This window comes from Triplophysa dalaica, chromosome 10 (assembly GCF_015846415.1).
Source record: "Triplophysa dalaica isolate WHDGS20190420 chromosome 10, ASM1584641v1, whole genome shotgun sequence".
Lineage (NCBI taxonomy): Eukaryota > Metazoa > Chordata > Actinopteri > Cypriniformes > Nemacheilidae > Triplophysa > Triplophysa dalaica.
Window position 1 is genome coordinate 17,186,711 of NC_079551.1, and position 12,216 is coordinate 17,198,926.

The 12,216-nt window shown below is 42.1% G+C and overlaps 1 long non-coding RNA gene across 1 annotated transcript; it reads left to right on the forward strand.

Moving 5' to 3' along the window:
• The first annotated feature begins 9,981 nt into the window (after positions 1–9,981).
• LOC130430464 (uncharacterized) lies at positions 9,982–11,275 on the forward strand. The gene is made up of 2 exons (XR_008907808.1): positions 9,982–10,286; positions 10,683–11,275. It is a non-coding gene; the product is annotated as an uncharacterized LOC130430464 (long non-coding RNA).
• Positions 11,276–12,216: the final 941 nt, after the last annotated feature.

Below are 12,216 nucleotides of genomic sequence, written 5' to 3' on the forward strand. Positions count from 1 at the left end.
CCATAGTTTCCCCCAGTGGTGTAGTCTGGGAAACAGCGCTGTTTGCGTATAATGACTCATCTAAAGATCTATACACACTTGTTCTCCTGCTTAACGTCTCCAAGCTGCTTTTGTGGTTGCTTTCCCTCACACCGTATCGAGTTCACAATTCAGTCATAAAAATTGGTGCATTTCCAACCTTATTTCTTTCCAATTCTATAACTTCATATTTAAAGCATAAGCGAAGAATAATGCATACATATTTAACTGAAATAATTGTCATATATTACTAGGAAAACAAATCAAACAAACAAACACACGGACCCCTGTCTTTTGGCCATGTGTGGTCGGGGTTATCGTTGTATAGTATAGTACACCACTTTTTTGTTAGGAATACACCAATACGGTTTGGGTACTGTAAAATCATAGTGTCCGGTACTATTTCTAGTATTTTTTATTCGTTTATTCCTTTTATTCGTTGATTGTGATGACAAACTGTGAGAATTGGGGTTTTGCCTGTGTCCCACATATTATGTGAAATGTATTGTGATGATTATTGTTCACGAATCATATTGTGTGAAATGTATTTCAATGATTATTGTACATGAGTTATGTCTAACCTTACTTGAGTTTAAGTGCTGACCAAGCTAACAGATTGTTCAGAACATCGTGCTGCCTTTTGCTAATAATATTAATATAGTTCTAGGAATATCTGAGAATAAGGAACTATCTCGCGTGAATAATATCAATATAGTTCTGGTATGTTTCCATTATAGCTTTCAATGACATTTACTTCCTCTTTTATGAATATAAGTATTGGAACTGTATTCAATAAACGTTGGACTCTGATTGAACTGCACTTCTGTGTCTGTGTCATTCTTAGTCTCCAGGATCCTTCAACTTTGTGTGTTTCATCGACTAGACTCTTTAACCTTCTACCTAGACAAAAAGTAATAATCTTACAGTTGGGGGCTCAGTCCGTGAAAGGGGGAAGACCTCTTTGAACGTCTCGGTTACGTCTGTAACAAGCATTTTTCATTGGCCTCCTCAATAGTAGTCAGAGTTGATAGGTTCTCAAGGGCGAACCCCATCTGTCGATGTGTCGAGCCGACAGATGGGGTTCGCCCTTGAGAACCTATCAACTCTGACTACTATAGAGGTTACCGGTCAGGGCTGTACCCATCTCGTTCCCTCCATCAGAGAACTGAGGTTACAGACGTAACCGAGACGTTCCCTTTCTGACGGTCTCTCAATGTTGTGTGCGGACTGATTAGTTAACCGCTAGGTGGAGGTCAACCTGGGGGAATTCTTGGGGTTACCAGGAGTGGGAACCATCTCATGAGGAAACATCATACGGAACAGCCCACGGAGGGGGTGTTACAGACGTCCGGTTGCACTAGGTCCGGTTAGAGCTATCTGTGATAGTTCATATGTTCTCCCGGCCTAATGGGGAAGGCTGCTCTGACCAGCCGACCCCCAGGGGGTGCATGCTTAGTGATGGATGGAATGACTGTTCTTAGCCATGTGATTGGGTAAGAAGGGAGGTGGATGGGATGCCTATTCTTAACCAAGTGGTTGGGTAAGAAGAGAGGTAGATAGCACGCTGACCCAACCTGCTGGAGGGTGGGGACGGTGCTTTCACAGGCATACGCCCCGCCATATGCCAGTTCTACCAGTTGCCACGCAGGACGTGGGCTGACACCGGGTTTACTTGAAGGTCGAAAAACCTTGTGAAGTCGTTGGGCGTAGCCCAACCCGCAGCTCTACAAATGTCTGTCAGAGAGGCACCTCTGCTTGTGATCGGTATGCCGCCCTGGCGGCATCCACGATCCAGTGCGCCAGTCTCTGTTTGGAGACAGCTTTCTCCTACTGCTGTCCTCCAAAACAGACAAAGGTGCACAGCTGCACCGCAACCGCACGTTCCACCTGGTCTTACAAGTCTTACACAGCTCCTCATGCACCTCCAGGAAGAATAGCACCGGGGGTGGGTGCGGTTTGGCACCACGCTCCGACCCCAGGAACCACGTATCCAACCATGAGCGCTAGGGAATAGGCAGTGCTGTGCACTGCAACCCAATACTCGCGGCTGCCAGGGTTAGTATGGCTGACATCTCCCCGTCTGCTTCCTCCTGAGCTTGACACCCCCTGGGAGGGAGCACGGATTCGTCAGGGTCAGATGCCAGCAAGTCTCCCTCCGATGCTGCGAGCGACGTCTCATCTTCGTTTCACATCGTTACCGACTGCGTTCCTGAGGATCCGGACGGTCTGCCACCGTCGGGGTTGGAGGGGCCCGTGAGCACTTGGCTGGCGGGTTTACGCTCGCAGAGGTCCTCATATCACTAATGCCGCTAGCACTGGCGGACATCGGGGCCTTAGCCACCGACGTCACGGCCCGGGTAGCATACGAAATGGTGGCTGTCTTCCTCCGGGAACCAGCCACCATTTCGTGACCGCATCTTCTGGATGACCATCTGTCCGCAGTGCGGGCAAGATGTGTAAACGAAACTGCCTCAACATGCTGGACGCCAAGACAATTGATTCAGCTATCGTGTCCGTCCCCCTCCTCATGGGGGCCGCACCCCAGAGAACAGCGGTACATGCCGCGCTGGAGAAGGCTCAGTCCTGAAAAGGACTTTTTGGAAAAACTCTCTAACACCTCTGGAACCACCGAGACGCCCAGGGGAAGGTTGCTGCAGATTGGGACAACTACTGCTCTATGTCGTAGTTCCGACAATGTAGATTTTAAGCTTTTAGTTTTCGTAATAATGAGCGATGGCTCTGAAGAACAAAAGGTAAATGAATGCTGCACGCCATCTTCCTTTTATACCGTATATATTTTTATGAAGTGCTTTGAGCGGCTGGTCCTGTCACAACTAAAAGACTCTTTACCATCCACACTGGACCCATACCAATTTGCCTACCGTAGCAACAGGAGCACAGATGATGCGGTGTCCATGGCGCTGCACTCCGTGCTCTGGATAATAAGGACACTTATGCACGCATGCTGTTTGTAGACTTCAGCTCTGCATTCTATACCGTCATCCCTTCCAAGCTAATCATCAAACTTGGAAACCTAGGCATTAACAATTCAACCTGCAACTGGATTATGGACTTCCTGACGAACATGTCTCAGCTTGTTAGGTTAGACCACATCTGCTCTACCACCATCACCCTCAACACTGGTGTACCACAGGGCTGCGAACTGAGCCCCTTTCTCTACTCCCTTTTCACACTCGACTGCAGGCCTGTCATCTCATCTACTGCACTGTAACCTTAATAACTGCATTAACGCATCTACTGCACTGTAACTTCAATAACTGCATTAACGCATCTACTGCACTGCAACTTCAATAACTGCACTAACTCATCTACTGCAATGTAACCTTAATAACTGCATTAACGCATCTACTACACTGTAACTTCAATAACTGCACTAACTCATACACTGCACTGTAACCTTAATAACCGCATTGACGCATCTACTGCACTGTAACTTCAATAACTGCACTAACTCATCTACTGCACTGTAACCTTAATAACTGCATTAACGCATCTACTGGACTGTAACTTCAATAACAGCACTAACTCATCTACTGCACTGTAACTTCAATAACTGCATTAACGCGTCTACTGCACTGTAACTTCAATAACTGCATTAACGCATCTACTGCACTGCAACTTCAATAACTGCACTAACTCATCTACTGCAATGTAACCTTAATAACTGCATTAACGCATCTACTACACTGTAACTTCAATAACTGCACTAACTCATACACTGCACTGTAACCTTAATAACCGCATTGACGCATCTACTGCACTGTAACTTCCATAACTGCACTAACTCATCTACTGCAATGTAACTTCAATAACTGCACTAACTCATCTACTGCACTGTAACCTTAATAACTGCATTAACGCATCTACTGGACTGTAACTTCAATAATAGCACTAACTCATCTACTGCACTGTAACTTCAATAACTGCATTAACGCGTCTACTGCACTGTAACTTCAATAACTGCACTAACTCATCTACTGCACTGTAACTGTATAACTGCATTAACGCATCTACTGCACTGTAACTTCAATAACTGCACTAACTCATCTACTGCACTGTAACTGTATAACTGCATCTACTCATGTATTGCACTATAACTTCAATAACTGCATTAACTCATGTACTGCACCGTACCTTTAATAACCGCATCAACTCATCTACTGCACTGTAACTTTAATAGCTAATGTCTGTAACTAATGCACACTCAAGTCACTTGCACTATTGTATAGTCTAAATTGTTATCTGTTCCTAAACACCTGTACATTAATGTTCACAGTATATAGCCTTCTGTTTATATTGTTCATAGTACATACCGACTGTCATATTTTCATAGTACATGCCCATTGTATAGTATTTTCTTAATATTGTATTCTGTATTTATTCACACTGTATATCCTGCACTTGCTAATTGCACTTCTGGTTAGACCTAAACTACATTCCGTTACACTGTACTTGTATATGTGTAATGACAATAAAGTTGAATCTAATTGTAACAAAGCTCAATAAAATGGAAGGAAGGAGGCGGGAACCGGCAGACATTAAACACAAAATTTTAATATAAATAATAACAGCCGGCGGCCCCTCACGGACGACCGCCGGCGAAACAACATAAACAACAAATATAAATATAAATAACAACGTAAAACAAGTTTGGGCCCGGTCCTCTCTCTTCGACGGTCCGGTCGCTCGTTCCTTTTATATGCTCCCATCTCCTACGTGATTCGAGGCCGGTGTGCGCACAGCTGGTGCTAATTCACAATTACTCACCGGACTCGAACCACGGTCTCGCCCCGCCTACTCTACTACATACCCCCATCACCCCTCACAGGCCGGGGGTACCCCCGCGACTGTGCAAGCTCCCTCCCCCTCCTTCGGGGGGGGTGGGGTGGGGGGTATGCAGCGACGAGACGAGACAACGGAGACGGGAGCCCTCGGAGCGACCGGAAAGAGAGAGGGGAGAGAGGAAAAAAAAAAATTATAGTCCGGTTCCCTGACATGCTGCCACTTGTTCCTCAACCAGCCGGAGTACTCTTTCGCGGTGCCTTGCGGTGGCCCTGGGGCTTTGGTTGGACGGCTCGACCGTCCGCCCCCTGGCGGCCGGCGGTGGCTCCTCCTTAATCTGGGAGTCGGGGCGGGTTCCCCGTCCCCTGCTCCGCCCCCTTGGGCGGACAGACGGAGGCTCCGGCCTCTGGCGGGCGGTGGCCGCATTCGGCGCTTCCGCCCCCTGCTCCTCCCCCTCGGGTGACGGATGCAGGCTCCGGCCTTTGGCGGACGGCGGCAACTCCACCGCTCCCGCTTGGACGAAAGCCACCCCACCGCGACCCAGGGGCGCGGCAGCAAAGGTCGCCGTTCCACCGAAGGTTTGACGGTGGCCGCACTGTGCACTTCCGTTTCCCAGAGCCACCGCTTCGGGCAGCCACTGGCGGACGCCCTTCGTCCGCGCTGCCCGAACTCTCCGGCACCGCGAGGCCACTCGGCGGCGAGGAATCTCCGACAGCATGTCTCTCCTTCCTCCCGGGTTTGGCACCAATGTAACAAAGCTCAATAAAATGGAAGGAAGGAGGCGGGAACCGGCAGACATTAAACACAAAATTTTTATATAAATAATAACAGCCGGCGGCCCCTCACGGACGACCGCCGGCGAGATAACATAAACAACAAATATAAATATAAATACAAATGTAAAACAAGTTCGGGCCCGGTTCTCTCTCTTCGACGGTCCGGTCACTCGTTCCTTTTATATGCTCCCATCTCCTACGTGATTCGAGGCCGGTGTGCGCACAGCTGGCGCTAATTCACAATTACTCACCGGACTCGAACCACGGTCTCGCCCCGCCTACTCTACTACACTAATCTAATCTATTTTGGGGATCGCGGTGCTGCCTTGCTATTCAGAAAAATAGGCTTTGTTACTCAGAAGAAAAATCTGTTTGATGTTTATTCTGAAAAAATAATCATTGATTAGGTTGTATTAAACTGGGAAACAAATAATTGATATCACTATTACTGTATGTTGATACATTGTGATCGGTGAATTTAATAGATCACCCACGATCACAATACGATACATGCACTATAGTTGAAACTGTTGGTCGATTGAACACAAGAGTTATATAATATATATTGCTACCTAGAACGGAAACTTTTCAAAGTTTATGTTGCTGTTATTTTTGTTGTATTATTTGTGTCAGTGCCGGTATTGAAGTGAAAGATGGGGAGTTCTGTTTCAAGACTGTTTCTGTTTGTTAGCAGCCTCGCAGGATGGTCAGAGGAAATGAAAATGAAAATTGAGGTTCCCTATCCGAGGGCGGTTCATTTTCTGATCATGGAATTTAATTGGCAAAGGGCATGGTGAAAGAAGGTTGGGGCAACCCATTATGGGATTATCCATACATTCAATTCAAGTTTATTTATATAGCGCTTTTCACAATGTGCATTTTTTCAAAGCAGCTTTACAGGGGCAAACAGATAAAAAAAAAAAAAGGTAAAACACAGCACAGTGCATGGTGTTTATAGAACAAGAAAGATCATTCTAATAATATCTAATTAATAAATAAATAAATGCAGTCTCCCAGTGAGCAAGCCAACACTGCCCTGCTGTGGAGAGGAACCCAAACTCCAATGATTGATTAATGGAGGAAAAAAACCTTGGGAGAAACCAGGCTAAGCCGGGAGGACCAGATCCCCTCTGATGTGTCATAGCTGCACTCAGTGACCACGACCAGAAGCCACAGAGCAAATATCCATGAGGAAGAGGGAGAGCCCACAATCTGCTATATGTCATATGGTCATATGTCGATCATCTGGACCTGGCGGATGGGCATCCCGAGGCGAAGGCAGAAGGAGAATAATTAGCGTAGCTGCTGTTCATTAACTATGCATTAAGTGAAAGCTTATGCCGTATGGAAAGACCAGAAAAAGGTTTGGGACCAGGGTCCCGAAAAAAACCCAAATTGTTGCTTATGTTTCAAACCAAAAGCGATTGTTGTCAGAAAAGCCTCCGGCCTACTCTTGATGAACGTTTAGGAAGCCAACAGGATTTATTCTTTGCAGCAAGCACTAAACAGGCAGCCTTAGAATCAGCGGCTCAATTTTTTGAGAACTCGGGTGCTACATATCGAACCCAGTGGCGCCCGAACCAAGCATAGGGATGCCCACAGAGTGATGTCAAATAATTCACTGTGTGGGAATTTCCGGAACTAACATTGGCTGTGCTGTGACACCTCCATTGGAGGTTAAAGCCTCTGGTATTACATTTTTTTTCACAAATTCTCAATTATTCCAGGTGCTCCATTAAATCTTTTAGGTCGTGACATGTTGCATAAATTAGGTATGGATATTACTTTTTTGATCGAAAAGTAGTTTTTTCTTTCCTATCCAGTTTACAGGCATCCGTCGATTCTTTGCCGACATGTGGACAGCCAAGTGGTTCACAAGCGCCTGTTTCCGGGTGCAGCATGCCTTCACGGATGTACTCCATGAAAAAACAGGACTGTCAGTAGTGTCGACCACAATACAATATTTTTTACAAAGCATCATATCTTTGTAACGCATCACATATACAAGAATACATAAAAACATATGCAAGATTTTACAGATTAGGGATGTAACTTTGACATGACTGCGATCTCTGCCGATCTACCGATACCGATCACCGATTATAGGAACTACTTGAAGCTTTCTGAGTACCAAAAGAGAAAGTGTCATGAATTAACTAATGAATATTAGTAAGTAACATATTTGGTAACACTTTCCTTGAAGCATTTATGTATAATGCATTATAAAGAGTTATTAAAGGGTAAAATGCATTATTAATATTCATAATGTGTGTTGTAATGCATTATATGTAGTTGTAAATAATTATAACCAATTTAAAATGTGTCGTGTTACAATGAATTGCTTAGTGTTATAATGTATTAACTGTAATAACAATTATCTATTAGACATTACAATGCATTAAAATGTGCATTACACTGCTTTAAAACTGCTTTTATAATGCATTAAACATACATGCTTCAAGGAAAGTGTTACCACATACGTTCATAAAACATAGCAGCATGCGACATGAGTCCCAGAAACCCTTTGTCTTCCACAGTATAAAGTGGCCATGATCAAAGCAAATTTATTACATTATTTTATCTGATAATATGATATTTCTTTATGCTTCTTACTTTCCTTGCAGAAGGGTTGATGCTTTAAAAAATGTCTCCGTTACTGACAGCTGAGGAGAGGTTGCGCTAGACTTAGACTTCTCATTTTTCATTTTCAATGTTTCTGTTGTCGGACATAAAATAATAGTCTAATTACAAGCAAATGTTTATGTTCTTATGTCCATACAATAACAATGACAGGTGCCTGTAAAAGGTGTTTTGTACTCACAAGAAAGCTGTGGTTTGGTCATATGTGACCCTGGATCACGAAACCAAGGAGCACAGGATTATTTTTAGTTATAGTCAAAAATACATTGTATGGGTCAAAATGATCGATTTTTCTCATGTTCCATTAAGATATTTTGTAAATTCAATATATTAAATATATCAAAACTTTATTTTTGTAAGTGGATGGCCATTAACAGGGCCTTTTATTAACAACTTCAAAGGCAATTTTCTCAATATTTTGAATATTTTGCACCCTCAGATTCCAGAGTTGTAAACGGGTATACCTCCGCCAGATATGATCATATCATGACAACTTATACATCAATAGAAAGCTTAATTATTCAGCTTTCAAATTATGTAAAAATCGTATTTTCCAAAAATGTACCAATAAGACTTCTTTTGTTGTCCGTTTTCACATATATGTGCTGCTTCACTGAACAGAGAAAACGCAGAGAAATTTTTCCTCTGACTGAAAGCTATTATTGATACAAAAAGACGCTATTTTATGAAGTAAAAACTCCACAGCGCGCCTGTGTGTATGCGGGGAGTGATGGATGCATCTCGAGTCTCTGTTGACCACATGCGCGTTTAGCAAAACTGAGCAGACATTTAAGAGTAAGATCATGAATAGAAACACACGTCCCTTCGCGATAGTCTACCTCCTTCCGCTCACAATCACGTTCATTCACGATCACGTTCTAATGACACGAAATGATAAAAAGGGGAATTACAAATCGCCTTTATTGTAGTCCGTCAAAATGACGATTGCCATCAGATATTTCTTTCACTGGTAGAACAAATGAATCTTCGGTTGACGCGATCTCTGCAGCAGAGTGGCGCTCGAGCTGCTGAACTGCCCTCTCACTTTGCGCGAGGCTAACTTTGAAAACTACTCGCACTCCTTTACGTGACTAACCCTCAAACGTCTAAAGAGGTTGTTGGTGTAAAAATGTTTTGGGTGCTTCTCGCATCGTTGAATTCACATAGTACACACGTATCAGATTGATAAAGCATTGTCTATTTCACACACCTTGTAGAATTGCCAGACCGGTGAAGCCATTTTCATATCGCGTAAAATAAATGTCTCGTCAATTTTGCGTCATCTGATCGGCTTTTCTGGATCGGCCTTTTAGAGACCGCCGATCATACTTCCCAAAGTGATTATCGGCCGATTATGATCGGCGACCGATCAATCGGAGCACCTCTAACCAGTACTTCATGTATCTGCTCTACCGGACTGTTTACACACACACAGCATAATTTGCACTCTATGCTGCTCACTGCACACAAGGAATATTACTGAATGCTCATTTGCACTAATGGACTACTCCCATAACTGCATTACCTCATCTACTGCACTGTAACTTCAATAACTGCACAAACTCATCTACTGCACTGTTACTCTATTAACGGCATCTACACTCTAAAAAATGCTGGGTTATTTCTGTAAAGAGCACACTGATTTTACTGTTTAATGCAGTATTTGATCTGTCTCTGTGCGGAGGAAGTGTTTTATTCTGTGATTGATTAACGTTAAGTAATTTAGCAGCTTAGCATGCTTAACAATCGCTTTATCGTTATGTTATATATATATATATGTGTGTACGTGTGCATATTTTTACTTTAAAAGGTTTTTATCCTTCACGTTAAATCCTCATGGAAATGTATGAACTAGCCTTAGGTCAGAAATACATGGTATAGTTTGGTTACTGTTTGTCTACTGTATGGCTTTGTAATGTTTAGTCAGAATTAGATAATTTCATACAAAACTTAATCTAAGGGGATATTTTTTCAAGTGTCTGTGACGTGCCGGATCCAACCAACTAGCAATAATTTAAAATTTAGCATTTTCGCGCTTTTTTCCCTCAGGTAACGTTACCGTTAGCTGCATTAGCTAAAAGCTATGCCTCTTAATCTCACTGATTATTACAATTAATGACAAGAATAATGTTTGGAAAATGAAACAGAAATTATCTTCTGACACACGACAGCAAACGATAGAAATAACTGACTTTTATTCCATTTTCCAGCTGGTAAAAATACTAGTGTTCTAATAGTTTTGGCCATCACTGTGTGATATATGTATATCCTCAGAAGTAAATGATATACAGTATGAATGTAGTGAATGAAGTAAAATACTAAAAGTGAAGTTTGAAATTTTCTTCTAAAATTAGCATTTTTATAAGGCCTCTGTGTTTGTTCATTTAATGCATTTTAACTTAAATTTTAGTTATGTTTTAAGACTAACTGTCATATATTTAACAGGTGGGGACTTTCATGGTGGAATACTTGCAAAATGCAGAGAACAGTGATGTATTCTGCACATTTTGTGCCTTTGGGACGAGGCAGCAACGACATCCCAGACCTTCGCCATTGTTTCCGGACATGCCATTGAGAAAGACTTGTTGCTAAGTTGATCTGTTTCAAGTCCTTTTCTGTGCTTGATGTTAACTAAGCAGTCTCTTCCTACTTAGAAATTTCTCCGGCATGCAGTTTATCATATTGATGGACATGAGTGAAGAGGGAAGTTTTTGAGGACAACAGTTTTTTCTGGACACTTGTAACATGCTTTAAGTTGTCACATGTATTGTCTGTTGTTTGGCATAGTTTTAATGGCACACTGTTTGGACTGATTCTCATGTGCCAATAATATATTTTTGAGTGTTCTAATGCTGCAATGTTGACATATAGAATAGGAATCTACAGTGCCTAATTCACCCAGTTTTGTGTTTTTAAAGAAACTGATCTACAAAAACTTGTTTTTATGTGTCTGTAGGTGTTGGATGAAATGTATGACAATTGCACCCATTCAATAAATGTAAAGAAATAAATTTAATAAAAATGCATATTTACAATTGCATTTGTTTTGTGTAATTGTATTACAGAAAAAATATAATAATGTTACATTCCCTTGAGATTATTTATTTTTATTGGTAAATATAAAAGTAGCAAGGCAATGGGAAAACATATAACCCAATGTTTAGGTTATGTTAACCCAGAAACACAGTTAACCCGACCCACTAGTTGGGTCAAACAAACAACCCAGCATTTTGGGTCAAATGGTCCAACCCAGCACTTGGGTCAAAATAACCCAGCGCGTGTTCTGTCCCATAGTTACCCAGCAGCTGGGTTAAGGTTGGGTTATTTTCTAACCCAGCAATTCTTAGTGTGTACTCATCTATTGCACCATAACTTCAATTACTGTATTAGTAACTCAGTAACTCTATTAACTGCCTGTACTCATCTACTGCACTGTAACTTCAATAACTGGACTACCTCATCTACTGCACTATAACATTCAGAACTGCATTACATCGTCTACTGCACTGTAACTTCAATAACTGCACTAACTCATCTACTGCACTGTAACATTCAGAACTGCATTACCTCGTCTACTGCACTGTAACTTCAATAACTGCACTAACTCATGTACTGAACTGTAACATTAATAGCTAATGTCTGTTATTAATCCACACTTAAGTCACTTGCACTATTGTATAGTCTAAATTATTATCTGTTCATATCCACCTGTACATTAATGTTCACAGTATATATCCTTCTGTATATATTGTCCATAGTACATACCGACTGTCTATTGTTATAGAACATTTGTATAGTATTTCCCTAATATTGTATTCTGTATTTATTAACACTGTATATCCTGCACTTGCTAATTGCACTTCTGGTTAGACCTAAACTACATTTCGTTACACTGTACTTGTATATGTGTAATGACAATAAAGTTGAATCTATTCTAATCTAATCTAATCTTGACTAAAGTGAGCAGTTTTATCAATAT